This window comes from Camelus dromedarius, chromosome 31 (assembly GCF_036321535.1).
Source record: "Camelus dromedarius isolate mCamDro1 chromosome 31, mCamDro1.pat, whole genome shotgun sequence".
Taxonomy (NCBI): Eukaryota; Metazoa; Chordata; class Mammalia; order Artiodactyla; family Camelidae; genus Camelus; species Camelus dromedarius.
In genome coordinates this window covers 568,834-583,690 of record NC_087466.1, presented here as the reverse complement: position 1 = coordinate 583,690, position 14,857 = coordinate 568,834, and the positions used below count along the sequence as shown (strand labels likewise).

General features: G+C 40.6%; 1 long non-coding RNA gene across 1 annotated transcript in view; it reads left to right on the top strand.

Annotated features, from left to right (window-relative positions):
* LOC135318477 (uncharacterized) overlaps positions 1-14,857 on the top strand; it is an 87,490-nt gene that overhangs the window by 39,471 nt on the left and 33,162 nt on the right. The window contains exon 3 of the long non-coding RNA XR_010378527.1: positions 12,651-12,834. This is a non-coding gene — a long non-coding RNA (uncharacterized LOC135318477). The remainder of the gene's footprint in view (positions 1-12,650; positions 12,835-14,857) is intronic.

Below are 14,857 nucleotides of genomic sequence, written 5' to 3'. Positions count from 1 at the left end.
CTTCTTGGATGATGGAGTGTTCTGGAAATAGATGGTGGTGAGGGCTGCACAACCGTGAGTGTGCAGAAGACTGCTTAGTGCTGTCTCTGGGAGTGTCTGTGGTTGGGGCGGCTTTATTTTGTTCTCACCCTGCAATGTGAACAGTCATCTTGTGCTGAGGCCATTCTACTCGTGTGAGTGGTGAGACTCAGAGACTTTGCAGAGTCATGTTTCTTTTTCCCCCTTGCTGAGTGTAGGCAAAAAAGGTTTAAGCTTGAGAAAGTGCTCCATCTGCAGAAATGTCTTTCAGTTTTGCCTGGTGTAAAAATCTTGAGAGCTTTTTAATCGTTGACGACAGTCTGTGGGGGGGAAACAGCCCGTGAAGCCTGGGTGCGACCTGGAAGAGCCGCGCTTCCCTCCCTGACATGGGTGGGGATTTCACCGCCTTTCAGGCAGTGAAGGGCCCAGACCCATGAGCAGAGTTGACAATCGTGAATATTTATGTGTATTCGCTGCTTCATCTTGGATATTAATTTCAAGCTGAGTCAGTTTGTGGCGGCAGCCTCATCCTACATCAGGAATTTATAGTATCTGCTCTTTGAATTGGGGACCAGACAGACTTTATTATTTAACAGTCTCCCTTGAATTGATATCTCAGATTCCTTTGTAAAAAGTAAAACAGCAGAAATACAGACATCCTTTAATGCCAGTGTGACCTGGATCGGGTTTAGTCTCTGTGCCTTAGTGGCCTTAACTGCAGATGGGGAAGATGATAACAGTACTTCCCTCAGAGGGCCTGGTGAGGGGGGAGTGAGAAGCACAAATTGAGGACTTACATGAGATGCTCATGAATGACCGAAGTTAGTGCTCTCAGCTTGGTGAGTCCTCAGGGGCAGAGATGTCAGAACAGAGCATTCCTAGCAGGAGCTCGATCCGTGTTGGCAGCTGTTATGATCACTATCACCGCTGTGGGTTATCAGGTAGTTTTAAGACTTGGTAATATGAATTCTTGAATAATGTTAAAAGACTAGACATCTCAGATCCAGTTTACATAGTTTTCAAGATTTCCTCTGAGAAATGGATGTTTTATTCCCCATCAAAAGTCTGAGTTGAGTCTCTAAAAACATTCTGTATTCCTCCAACTTTTTGCTTTAATTCTCCATTTCTTAAAAAAAAAGTTTTTAAATGGAGTTACTGGGGACTGAACTGAGGGCCGCATACATGCTAAGCACATACTCTCTCAAATGAGGTATAATCTCCCCCAGAATTCTTTTTAAACTTTACTTTCTTAGTATTCAGAGGTTAGAGGCCTCTAATTCTTTTTCTGGAGACTTGTCCATGAACCTGTAAATCTATTATTAATGGACAAATCTTGGTTTATTAAAAAAAAATCAATAGAATATTCTGCAATCCATCCAAAAGGAAATACTCATTGATTTAAATGTTTCTCCTTTATGGTGATCTCTATTTTCTGGTCTAGCTTAATTTATTAACACCCATCCTCATCATCATAATGACCAAACTCGCTCTGAGTGGACACCTACCTAAGGCTAAAATGCATTCCTCATGTTTTACTTCATAGCAGGTGTTTGACGTTAGGTATTATTGTCTCCTTTTTTGCAGCTGAGGGATTGAGAGGTGGAGCAGCTTGTCCCAAATCACACGCAGCTGGCCGTGGCTAGCTCGGTGCTGGAACCCAGGCTGCACAGGATGCATTTTTAATTGCTCCTCTAATCAGCCTCCCGTTGAGTGGATTCCCGAACTCCTGTGACTCCATAAATGGCCAATTTTAGTGATCTCAGCCTGATGAGGACTTCAAAGGAGAGACACCAGTGAGAATGTGAGACAGAGTGGCATAAATTAAAATTGTACATTTTTACAAAAGTTTTATTCTCAGGTAATGACTTAAAAAATTAATTTTTTTTTTAATTTTAGTGCTCTGTGAGCACTAAAAACAAAACATTAAAAATAATTATAGTGCAAAAGAGAAGTGGGCTTTGAAAGTCCAACCATTGCTAGTGATGTTACTTGCTTTTCTCTAGTGGCCCTTATTGACAGAAATACTTAGAAAGACTGAATTGGTTTTATGTAGTCTTAGTATGGAAGAAAAGATTGTCAGTGAATATTGTAAGTAAAATCATTACTCTTTTCTTTCCTGATGATGAATAGGTAAGTTGTTTTTATGGCTTAAGTATATTTCCTCATTTGTGAAATTTGAGTAAAATCGTTTTACTTGTCTAACTGTGAGAGTTAGACACCTTGTATACAAAGCACCCAAGAGGTGCTTAATAAAAATGTGCTGTCACAATGACAGGTATTTTAGAAGGATCAACTCTGAATACTAAAGGGGGTGGCTTATTTCTGATGCATATTCAATATGTATATATATGATATATATGAATATGGCTTAAAGTAACAAGGATTCATTTATTTTTTTTAGTGCACTATGAAGTTTTAATGAAATCTGTATCATTCTATTGAGACAGGGACTAGTTAAATTGCCTTAAGCAGACTACCTTGAAGATTATTTACACAGAATGTGTATTGTTACAACTCAGAATTCATGTTGCCATGTAACATCCACTCAGACATTTAAATTCGTGGATTCTGACCAGATCCATTAAGTTTAGAAAAATCCACATTTATCATTTTCAGGGAATAATCTTCTCTCTTCTGTGATTAAAGAAAATTTTGATTTTTTTTCTGCACTTTTAACAGGTTTAAAATATCAAAATATTGATTTGACATGTAACTTTTTTAATAGAATAAATCTCATGCTGTTTTAATATGTAAATAAATGTTTTTGTATTTCAAAAAACTTTTACGATTTCCTGGCTCTTTGAGAAGTATTTTGCAAGATACTTAGATTACCTACTGTTGGAAAAATACAGACGTTACTTTTATGAATATAGGCCTAGTAAAGATCTGTTGGTTTTTGCTACAGTGCAAGACATGAGGCCTAGGAGAGCTTTGCTGCCAATTGCCAGGAGGACAGATCCCAGGTCTCAGTCTCCCCTCCTGTAAACTGAAGAGGCTGGACTGGTTTCTTTCCTCCTCTAAGATGAGTTTCCATAAGCCTATGTCTTTTGTTTATATTCAGGAGTATTAGCAATATCAGATTAAATACTGAATACCCCTCCCTTACTCCGAAACAAAGTGCAGTATGTGCTTCATAAGCTTTTAGTTATCTGATTCTCGTTTCTGATCCTACAGGCAATTTTGTGTTGCATGTTTCCCGGCAACCTGGAAGGTCTTTTTAGCCATAGGTGGCGCTGTTGCACCTTCTTACCGTCTTAATTTTCCTGTTTGTTAAAGAAGGCTTAAACAACGTTATTTTATTTTGATTTCTTTGCTTAATGCTTCAGGATAGCACAATGTCCATTGTGTCTGTCTACCTGGAAAAATTATTCTGCTTATATCTTAGTTTTATTTTGCCATCTCGCTGTGAACATTTCAGACTTGCTGTGCAAACAATGGCAAAATCGGACTTTTCTTCCAGTGCTAGAAACCAGTGAGCCGGGAATTTATAAAACAGCTAGAAGCGGCTTCTGGAGCACCTTAAAGCTGAAAAGTGTACTGAGTTCCCTGAGTATTGACCCTGCCGCTGTGTGTTAATTGGTGGTAGGAGATTTGGTACATATAGGAAGGGGTGTAGTTTTTTGACTTGGGTTTGCATGCACGGGCTGCCACTGAGCCACGTGAGCCTAAGTCAGTTCGTTCTGAGATTTCCCTCGTCTGTAAGATGGGGATGCTCATATCTGCTTTGTAGAATTGTGGGAATTAGAAATTATGTAAACTGTTTACCACAGTGGGCATGTCAAGAGGGCTCATAAACTTTAGCTACTGTTTTGTGAGAAGCCATCATTTGATAGTCTTTGGCAATTACTAAGAAACAGGAAAATAAGGAAAGCTGGTTTATGATGAAAGATATTTGAGGAGGTTCCATAGTTCCTATACCCATAATTTAGCATCAGCAAAGTCAGAACTGTTACACAGTCACCCTGAACCAACGTTAAGCCACAGAATTTTTTGTTACTTCAAATATGTTGGGGCTTAAGGGGATCCAATACTTATACACATGTTGTCTCCAGCAGCCAACTGAGAGATGACAGAAAAGAGTAAGCAGGCGATATATGTCTTCTTTTTTTACTGATGAAGCCACGTTCTCCATGAACTTCAGGGCTGTGGGAAAATGCGTGTCATTATACTGTGTCCCAGAAGTAGAGACTCACCCTGTCCCAGGTAACTCTGGGCCACAGCGAGCCTTCCCTTGAGAGGATCTGCCCCATCATGCACAGGGCTGTCCTGCCATGGAGCTGAGCATCCCGGGTGCTTCCCAAGTGTGGCCAGCACTGGAAGGAAAGGAACGGTTTCACATACCCTGCTTGTCTCTCCAGACTCACACCTCACTCTGTTAGTGTGATAAAGGCTAGCTGTGGGCCAAGGGTCTGTGGTGTGGAGAAGCACTCTCCGTGGCCAAGAGGAGTGGGGAGGAGGCATCCCCTCCCTCAGTTTAAGCAGGTGGTAGTATGGAACAGAAGAGTGCTCCCCAAGAGTTTATAAAAGGAGAAATAAGGATTTTCTTTGGGACTTAGTCTAGCCAGGAAACACAGAAGATGATTAGAAAGGAGACTTGTAAATCACTTTAATATTAAGTTGACATTTGTTGAGCACCAATAATGTGCTATATTCTTTTCTGAGAGTTTTACAGAAATGAATCCTTCAATCTTCTCAACAATCGAGTAAGGAATGTTTGATTTTTATCCCAGTTTTACAATGTGGAAATTGAGCCACACAGAGGGTAAGTAAGTTGGCCAAGGTCACAGAGCTAGTAAGTGGCAGAGCTGGTATTTAAACCCTGGCTGTCTGGTTTTGAGGCTCCCAGGGATGGGCTTTGGGTGTTTAGAGGTATCTGCATCCCTGGATCTCTGTACCTCTGTGCATCAGTTTGCCCAATAAGGACAGGGAAAGGAGAGTTACACAGGTGCTCACAGTCGTGTCTCAGCCACTGTCCACAAAGACTGCAACGTGATTAGCGTTAATTGTTTTCCAGGCAGTAGATCTGTTCGTATAACAGAAATTTAGTCCATTGAGTTAATCTAGAAACCCTTCCTGCTCTGCTTCTGTCCATGTTTGCCATGTGACTGCCTGCCCTTGATTAGGCCGTGGAGGAGAAACTGTACTCATGGTTGAACTCTGATATTTCAGTCTGGTTCATAGTTTCACATATTCTGTTACATTAATAAGTTAAGTTTCTGGTTTTCTTGCATCAGTGTCTCGTGAGTTTGGTTAATGTGAAACCAGTCCATGGGAGCCCAGGGGTGCTGATGGTATAATTTCTGAGCACGTTGTGGCACTTCTACACGTGCAGTCCTGACTGGAGGATGTCCGACTTCCTCACTGATTTCTCCCAAGAGCAGGGTCCTCTCCCACCCCCAGATGTGAGGCTGGAAGCTCTCTGAGTAGGCCAGTCAGTGGCCAAGTCCACCAATCAGAAAATGATGAAGTACCTGGAATTGGGTTTAATAGAAGGAAAGGGCTTCCAGGTAGTCCGATGGGCTGTTTGAGTCCATTTGGTGAAAAGCTGTTCACTGTCTGTGGTTGAGCTGATTCTTTGCTGTTGAAAATTCTGGATTAGATGAAGGGATTTTAAAAAAGCAGAAAGGAGTGATTTCAGGTGGTATGTCCACACTGGTGAGAAGTGATGGATGACCGCCTGTGTGAGGCATAGACAGAGTCTTACAAACTTCATAAAACAGCTTTAAAAGCTCTGCCATCTGAGTGCACTTCATAAGGGGTCCAGATCATCACTGGTCACGTTGAGAGGGCAAATAACTGATGATGGCATAAAGGACACGGCGGCATCAAAAAGGTCTCAGTCATGTTCCCTTTTTAAAGAATGTGGCACAGTGTAATATATTTGAGCTGGTTTTTCACTGAACAATTTTTCGTGTTTTCTGGAACTCCCAGCTCCCGAAGTTTCCACGCAGCTGCATGTCCCCTCACTGCAGCTCTGTCAGCGCTTGTCCTGGGCTGACGTGGTGTCATGGGGAGCAGGACGGTCAGCATCCCCGGCTCCTCCGAGCTCCGTCTCCTCATCCGCAGTGCCGGGTTGCTCATCCGTGTCTACTTAGAAGGGTTGCTGAGAACCACACTTGATGGTTGTCAGGGGTGATTTGTGGTTGTCCCTGTGTTTGACATATAGTCAGTATTTGATAGAAACACATGTTTTTTATTATAGTTCTGGCTTCTACATTGCAGTGGTTTTTAGTCTGCATTTTTTTATAACTTTTTTCTTATTTTTAAATAAGCAGTTTTTTGGGGGGGGAATTACTGGGGATTGAAGCAGCACATTGTGCATTCTAAGCAGGTGCTCTACAACTGAGTAATACCCACCCTCCTTGTCTGCACTTAAAAATAAATATTGCAATACACAAAATAGCTCTTAAACAACATCATGGGACCTATTTTCTGTATAGACAATTGAATACACATGCTATTTCAATAAGAATAAATGTTGGGACATACCTTTCTGAATCTGTTTACTTGTTTAAAAACGATCATAGCTAGTGATAAACACGAGTCTTGGATTCAGTACTTCTTAGGGTCTGCTTTGACATCATGGGAAATTACATTCTACAGAGAAGGCAAATTGAGTCTCGTTGATATTTGGATGATTTAGCAGATGATCAAGTCTTTCAAAACTTGACAGTTTTGTATTTTAAAATAACTGCAAAGTTATCTTCTAGAAGTTGGAATTCCTAAGCTTGTGAAGTGCTCAGTAATTCAGTGTGTATGTGTTTGTGTATGTGTGAACGTGTGTGTGTGTGATTTCAGGAAGGTAGAAATAAGCTCCATGTAGCCCTCTGATACCTTCCTCCTCCAGTTCAAGATGTAGGCATATATTTACACAAGTAAATTGATATTCTTTAGTCATTTGACATATTGGTGGGAATACGAGGTTCTCACACTTGTTTCAGAAGGGTTGGGGAGCATCGGGTTTGAAAACAGGAGGGGAAAGGGGCAGGGAGGCACTTCACACTTTGTGCAGGATTTGAGGAACAGTAGCTTTTCTTTTTTCTTCTAAAGCAAACTGGCGCTGAATTGTAACATACTATTACTCAGAATTGCTTTTCTGATCAGATACAAGTGCCTCAGGGTTTTCAAGGCAACATGAATGATGAAATCCATTTTAGGAGTTATCTTTAAAGTAGTGTTAATTTTCAAGTAAAAGGCTATAGCCTGTTCTTTCTTCGAAGGGTAAAAGACGTTCTCATTGATCCAAGTGCATGATCAATGTGCTTAGTTTCTTTGGGTTTTTTTTTTCTTTTTTTTTAAGTGCTTGTTTCATTGTGGTTTGAATGAATGTTTAAAATTTCTGAATTTTGTTCTTTAGAACATGCTGATTTATCAGAGCTGTTAAAAACCTGATTGATCTTTTGTCTTTGTTTGGAGGGTCACCCTTTTGATTTCTGTTGTCTGTTAAAGAGGGAAATTCTTCCTCTAGCCTGCAGATTATTAAGTGAATGGTTTGCAGTGTGCCTTTAAAATTCTTTGAATGCTTTGGGCATGCTTGTCTAGTGAATTTTGAATTGACTCATAGTAATGACTTTGCTTTGATTCGGTGGCTTTTGCTCCTCTCCACAAGAATTTGAATTCTCTGTTGCATTTTGTATACGTGTTCTTAACAGGGGAAGAAATTTTACATTTATTACAACGGTGGGTTTTCCTATCACCTCTGAATGCCTTCTATAATTGATACAACAAAAATCTGTTATTGCAGTGCTTAATTATTTCATAAACTAATTTTTGGCTTAATCAGAAGCAATGAGAAAGAGTGATAATAAAAAATATGAAAACCTTCCTTCCTTTGAAGAATAGAAATCAGGTGGTCAGGCTCACGCATGTTTTCTGCTTGACACACTTACTTTCATGTCATTGTGTATCATGATTTGGAGATGGAGTTGCTTCAGGTTTTATAGATTTTTGTTTTAACATTTGTGTTGAATTCTTTCTCCAGGCTGATGTTTCCTGTTGGGTTTGTGGAAAGCGTAGAAGGGAAACAAATTCTTTGTTTTATTTTCAGGAGGCCTGAGTTGCTGATGAGAAAAGAGTTGACGGTGGGCTGAGGAACAGAGTGACACTCCCTCTCCTCCCGGCTGAAATCGATGAACAATGAAATCAATTAAGTGTATCAGTATTTGACCAATAGAATTCAGCGAGCCCAAACTGGCTAGTTATGCCCAATGGAAAGTACTGAATTCACCTGCAGAATTAGGTGCTTTACCATTTAGAAGCAGCTTAGAGCAATCAGAAAAATTAGTTCATATGATGAGATACAAAAGAATGTAATATCTTCTATTACTGAAACTTTTCTTTGTTAAGTTGTGTAGAGCTAAAATTAAGTTTCAAGCACCAGGAGTTAAGAGTGTGGGTGGTTCTGTGGGATCATTATTCAGGGATGTGTCTAGATCCTGCTAGAGTGTCTGAAGCTGGCAGGAAAAGACCCAGAGCTAGGATTTGTTATCCTAGGGTGTCCTCCATAATGGTTCCATAATGGTTACATGTGGGAGCCCAAGATTAGGTTAACAAGTTGTAACAGACCCCAGCTGCCTGTCAATGTTCAGAAGAAAAATGTGTGCTTAGTAACTGCTTTGCCAGCAGGAGCCTGTGCATCCTCACTCCTGTCTCCTTGCCTTAAAAAGCAGAGACAATGCTTTGCTTGCATAGTTGATGCTTTAGATAGCACTCTGCTCATTGCAAAGCAAGGACCCAGGCCCTCAGCTATAAAAGCTGGGCTTGTGTGCTTTTAGATAGTCTATTATCCCCAAAACAAGGACCTGGCTGGTCTCGTGGTCTGCTTTCTAATTCACATATCTAAAGAATGTATCTTATTCTCCTCACCCCATGACTTCCCTAAAGGTACACTAAGCCTTTGTACTCATTGTGGATTCTACAATCTCTGTATCCTCCCGTCTTTCCTCAAGTTCCTACTTACTATCACACAACTGTTAATCACTTTTTCCTTTCATTATACACAGTAAATATAGGAGCATTTGAGAGGCTCGTGGAGTTGGCTCCCTACTCCTTCTCTTTTTCTGGACTTTTCCCACAGAGTCTTGAATAATCATTCCGTGTCGGTACGACTTCTGCCAGCCATAACCCACAGTTCCAGGTGAGAATGATGCAGGTTTTATCTCTCCTACCCAAGGGAGAGAGAGAAGAGAATTGAGATCTGCTCCCTTGTGGTCCCTTCCTTCCCCAGGGCCACTCCAGTTCACCTGCAGCCTTCTGGCCTCTGCTGTCAGGGTCTCTGTCCCAGGACTGACTGCAGCCATTTTTTCCCTTGCCAACATTTCCTGTGCCTTTCAGAAGTTGGTCTCTTCTCTGCAATTCAACCCTGGCAGATGTGATGGTGGTCAGCGTGCTGGTGGGCAGTCACCTGGGGACAGTCAGGAGCCATGCTGATTCTCCTGAGTCTCTCATTCGGGGTTACAGAACTGTTGAGCACCGGAGGAAGCCCATTCACGTGAGGGCAGCGCAGCATTGCATCACTTTCATTTTATTTTTGAAATTTCAGTGGAGAAATTATTTGTAGCAAACTGTTCCAGTTTTTTGGCTGACTGCTTTCCTCACCACCATTTCCTTGTTGGATGTGGTGCTTGTTTTAAGAACCAGGTTTCTTCTCTGGTTATTTCTAGCAGGTGGGCTTGCCGAATCCTTGATCTGCATTTGAAGCAGAATGCTTCATCTTGATGTCAAACTGATTTTCTTCATTCTGAATATTTCGTATACATTCAGCAACTGTTTCAAGTGAACTGCTCTTGTCCAATTTCGGTTAACTCACATTTGCTGATCTGCTGCTTTCATGCTGAGGGCAGTTTCTTCTTCCTGTAATAAAAGTTAGCAATTTGCATCTACTGTGGGAAGGTACTGGCCCGAGGTGCTTTTGTTCTTAACAGTTTTAATACAATTCACCCATTAAAATTTACACCGGTTTTTACTCTATGCCAAGAATTGTGCATCCCAGTCAATCTTAGAATATTTTCATCCCCCTAACAGGAAACCCCGTATGCATAAGCACTCATTCCCATCTTCCCCATCCTCCCCCAGCCCCAGGGAGCCACTCTTCTCTCTCTGTGGATTTGCCTGTGCTGGACATTTCATGTAAATCGAGTCAATTCATGTAAATGGAACCGTCTATTGTGACTGACTTCTTTCACACTGAGTAACGTTTTCAATGTTTGTCCACATTGTTGCCTGGGTCAGTACTCCATGCTTTGCTATTGCTGAATAATATTCCACTGTATGGCTGGGCCCCTCTGTTTACCCATTCATCAGGTGATAGGCATTTTGGTTGTTTCTTCTTTTTGGCTGTGATGAATAATGGCACCGTGAACATTCCTGTAGGAGTTTTTATGTGGACATTTGTTTTCAGTTCTCTTACGTGTGTGCCCACAGAGCAGAATTGCTGGGTCATTCAGAAACCAACTGTTCAACTCTCTGAGGTCCTGCCAGGCTGTTTTCCAAAGTAGCCTCGCAGCGTTACATCCTCACCAGCAAGAGCTGTTATCTCTGATTTCTGTGTGTCCTCATTAGTTCTTGTTATTCTTTTTTTAAATATAACCTAATGTAGTGAGTGTGAAGTGGTTTCTCCTAGTGGCTTTGACATGATTTCCCTTACAGCTAATGATTTTGAACATCGTTTAATTGTGCTTATTGGCCATTTGTATATTTTCCTTGAAAAATACCTTTTCGGATCCTTTATTCATTTTTTAATTTAGTTGTCTTTTTTGTTGAATTGTAGGAGCTCTTTTTTATTTGGAGATACAAATTCCTAATCAGATAAATTATTTGAAAATATTTTCTCCTGAGTGTTGTTTTTTCACTTTCTGGGTGGTGTCCTTTGAAGCAAAGTTTTAAATTTGATGAACTCAAATTTATCTCTGTTTTCTTTGTTCCTTGTGCTTTTGGGGCAATATTTAAAATCTGATGTATTTTATTTAAAATTTACGTATAAAATAACTTAATTCTTAGGACCGTTCTAGGAGATGGATGCTGTTGTCCCCAGTCTATGGTTAGGAGGCTGAGATGTAGAAAATTTCACTGACTTATCAGTGTCAAAGCTACCCAGTGCTGTGGGAGTTCAGAGCCTCATGATTGTCCCCAGCATCTGTGCTCTTCACCACCATGCTCCACTACTGCCTGGAATCGTTAATGAAAAAGTCTTTCCTTTTTTGGTTTCTTGTTTGTTTGTTTTCTCATTGTGAACCTCATCTCCTCATTTTCCTTGCAGAGATCAGTGTAGGTTTATTTTAGGTCTCATGTAGGCAGAAGCATTGCTATCAGTTAACTTCTTTATTACTCACTCTCCGGTGATGATTGTTGCTATTTGACCTAATCAAGTCATGCTTAAGTCTTTCCTGCTCATGACACTAACAGCAGAGTCATGACTTAGAGAATGCTCAAAGAAGAAAATAATTGATTGATTTTATTTTGCTACCCAATCAAACCAATCAAATAAAAACCCCGGTGTTGACACAGACGGTAAGCCCTCCAGCATAAGGTCACTGTCTTCCTTGTGTTTCATTTGTTTGGTCACAGTGTCTGGATATTGACTTGCTGTCCAGCAGTTTTGTGAGGATACGATGCTCGTGAATTATTGTAAGGACAGAATTTTGACAACAGACTGTATTGGTCATTTCACGAGGGAAAAGATAATATAGAAATACTGCTCAGATCTATTTTAAAATTAAGTTTGGAATGTTGAGAAGAGTTCAAGAAACCATACAAAGATCTTTTTCACTTATTTTAGATCTATCTTAGGCACATTATGATTACATAGCAGAGTAACTTATCAACTAGATTTGACAAGAGGGGTGTATTATTGATTATTTGTTTTAGTTGAAATATTCTACCTGGGAAAAAGTAATTAGTGCCCATAAATGAACAAATATGTTTGTATTTCTATGTAACATGGGAGCAGACTTCATCTGTTTCTATATAATATATATGACTGTGTGTTTTAATCTGTCTGTCAGTGTATTTATAGTTTTTCAGCAATGTTCTAACTTTAGAATTCTTCTAAGAAATCACCCCCGATTCTAGCGCAGTTTGTACTGTGTATCCTGTCTTATGCATGGGATTCCACTGTCTCCTCAGTGAGGAGTTTCCTCCCCTACTGAGGTAGTAGCAGAGTTAAAGGAACTGTGATTTCTAGGCCTTTGCTCTCCATGTGTTTGCATTTGGTTGTCAATCGCGATTTTCCCTTTCTTGAGTTTTCATTGTTCAATTAGAATTTTTGAAAATAAGTGTTAATATGTTGTATTTGTCTCCCTAGAAACTTGATGTGTTTGTGCTTTTCAGTTTTCAATTTCTTAAAAATGTAAATGCACTCTTGTTTTTAAGTAGTCCTTTTTCACTAGATATTTGTTTACCTCTTTATAGTTAAAATACTTTTTTTCCAATGAATGAATCGGTGTGCATGTTTTAAAAGATAACTTACTTTTTATTTTCCTTATTATAACAATTATATTCATTCTAGAGAATTTAGAAAATAAGGATAAACACAGTAATAACTTAAAAATGGCCTCTAATCTCACCTGGAGATACACTCGTAAAGTTTCAAATTGAGAATTACAAGTCCTCTCATGTTGTTCTTCTTTTTCAAGATCGTTTTGGTTACTGAGACCCTCGAATTCCCATATGAATTATAACAGCAACAATCAGTTTTTGCAGAGGAGCCCACTGGGATTGTGATCGAGACCACATAGAATATACGAATCACTCTGGGGAGCACTGCCATTCCAAGAGCACTGTCTTCTGATCCAGGAATTACGTGGCGTGTCTGTCCAGGTATTTAGGTCTTCTTTAATTTTTTTTCAGCAATGCTTTGAGTTTACAGAATATTATTTTACTTTTTTTCTTTGCCTTTATACTGAGGACAAGTGTGCAAGGTACTGGGATCAGAAGTGAATTTTAGCCCCACCCCTTGCTGCCAACATGGTCGCTGCGTTCTTGCTTTGCCTTGTGTACAATCTTGCACAAAATAGGACCTCAGTAACTCTCTCTTGAATGAATGATTATATGATTGTAGGATGATGCTTGAGAGTCCTTGTGATGATTTTTTCCTCCAGCCTTTCCCCAATTCTTAACTATGCCCTTTCTCTCCTAAACTCCAGCCTGGGTTTCAGCCTGCCTGTGGCATTGATTTTCCCTGTCTGTAGACTCTTCCTTTCACTGGTTCATGATAAAGTTACATGTGGGCTGTGGAAACTTGCTAGATGTCAAGAAAGAGCAAATCCATTGCATGCTAGTATTTTTAGAGTGTGGTATTTTTTATCGATTGAAATTAAATCAGGCTGACCCCCTGAGCCCTCCCGTGAGCTCTTTTCACTTTCCTACATCTGATACTGCTCTGGTTGCTACAAGTGCCCTTCCCCCAGCCTTGGTTTTTGGGTTGAGTAAGTCATCATCAGTGGAGCCCTCTCTTTAAAAGATGAAGAGAACATTTGCTCCTTCTCCCTGGTTGGGGACTTGGATGAGATGAGGTACCAGATAACGAATGGAGCCCCACCTCATTCTGACCCCCGCTCTTTCTGTTCCGTTCTCCAGAGGAAAAGAGTACAATTCAACAGTATAAAGATTGATTGTGAGCTAATGAGATAGACAAGACAATCGATCATTTATTAAATATCCTTTCATGCCAGAAACAAATGTATTATACACACAAAAATCACACAAAGCATGATAATATCGTGCTTACAGATGTGGGTCCGAGTTCGAGTCCTGCTCTGGAGTGACCAGTCCTGTGAGATGTAGAACTGGTAGGTTGGCTTAGGCTCTCCAGGACTGGTTTTCTGTCCTGCAGAGACGGGGCTAGCTAGGAGTCCCTTCCCCGTAGAGGTGCTGTGGGGTGTAACTGTCATGCATGCACAACTGCTCGTTCCTCGTAAGTGCAGGATAGCATAGATTTTGCGGTGATGGCTTTATGACCGCCCTGTGTAGACTCTCAGTGCTCCAAAGGGATGCCTTGTGGTTTGGAGATGGGATTCTCATTTCTGTAAATACCCAAGGATTGTGGTATTGGGCCCTGCTGATTTGAATCTATTCTTTAGAAAGTACATATTGTAGATATATTTTTCAAGCATGTGTGCTTTTTTTCTTTTATTATTTATAGTTCTACCCTCTCATCTCTTGGTGTGACTTTTCATGGAATCCAGGAAACCGTCCTAAGCTACCTGCCTCTTCACTCTTCTCCGTGGTGGTTTTCTTCCCTGACTAGAAGAGGGTTTTGCACAGGAAATTTTATTTGTTCCCCTTTTCTTGGAGTCTCTCTGTCTGTCTGCCCACCTCTCACTTGTCCATCTGTCCATTTATCTACCCACTCATTCTTCTGACTTGTTCCAAAAAGCATTTCAGGCAGCTTACAGAAGAACAGATACCAAATAAACAGGTTAGAAAATGGGGCCAAGTTCAAACTGTGAGGCTAGGAGGCGAGCCTGTGTGAGGGTTGCAGGGTGAGACACACGCCTCTGCCCTGTGACTTATAAGATCAACAGCAAGTGTGTGCCTGAGGCTCCCAGCAGACACAGGGAAACAGGGTTTGTGGGAGATGCTCACTGGCTGTAAAATAAATAAGTGGCTTAGGAGTAGCCCAGCCTTTCCAGCTACTAAGGCTTAGGAGAATATATTGAGTGTCTTCCAAAATCAGGGTATTGCATTGTTTCTTTTGGCAGAGTTCTACGTATAGTTGGTTACATTCTATACCTGGAAATTTCTCCAAAACTCCTTACCAAGTGAGTGCCATTGCTCGGGAATGGGGTGGTTCTGCTCATTGACAGGGGTTGGCCAGAAACCGAAAATGACAGCTTCAAAG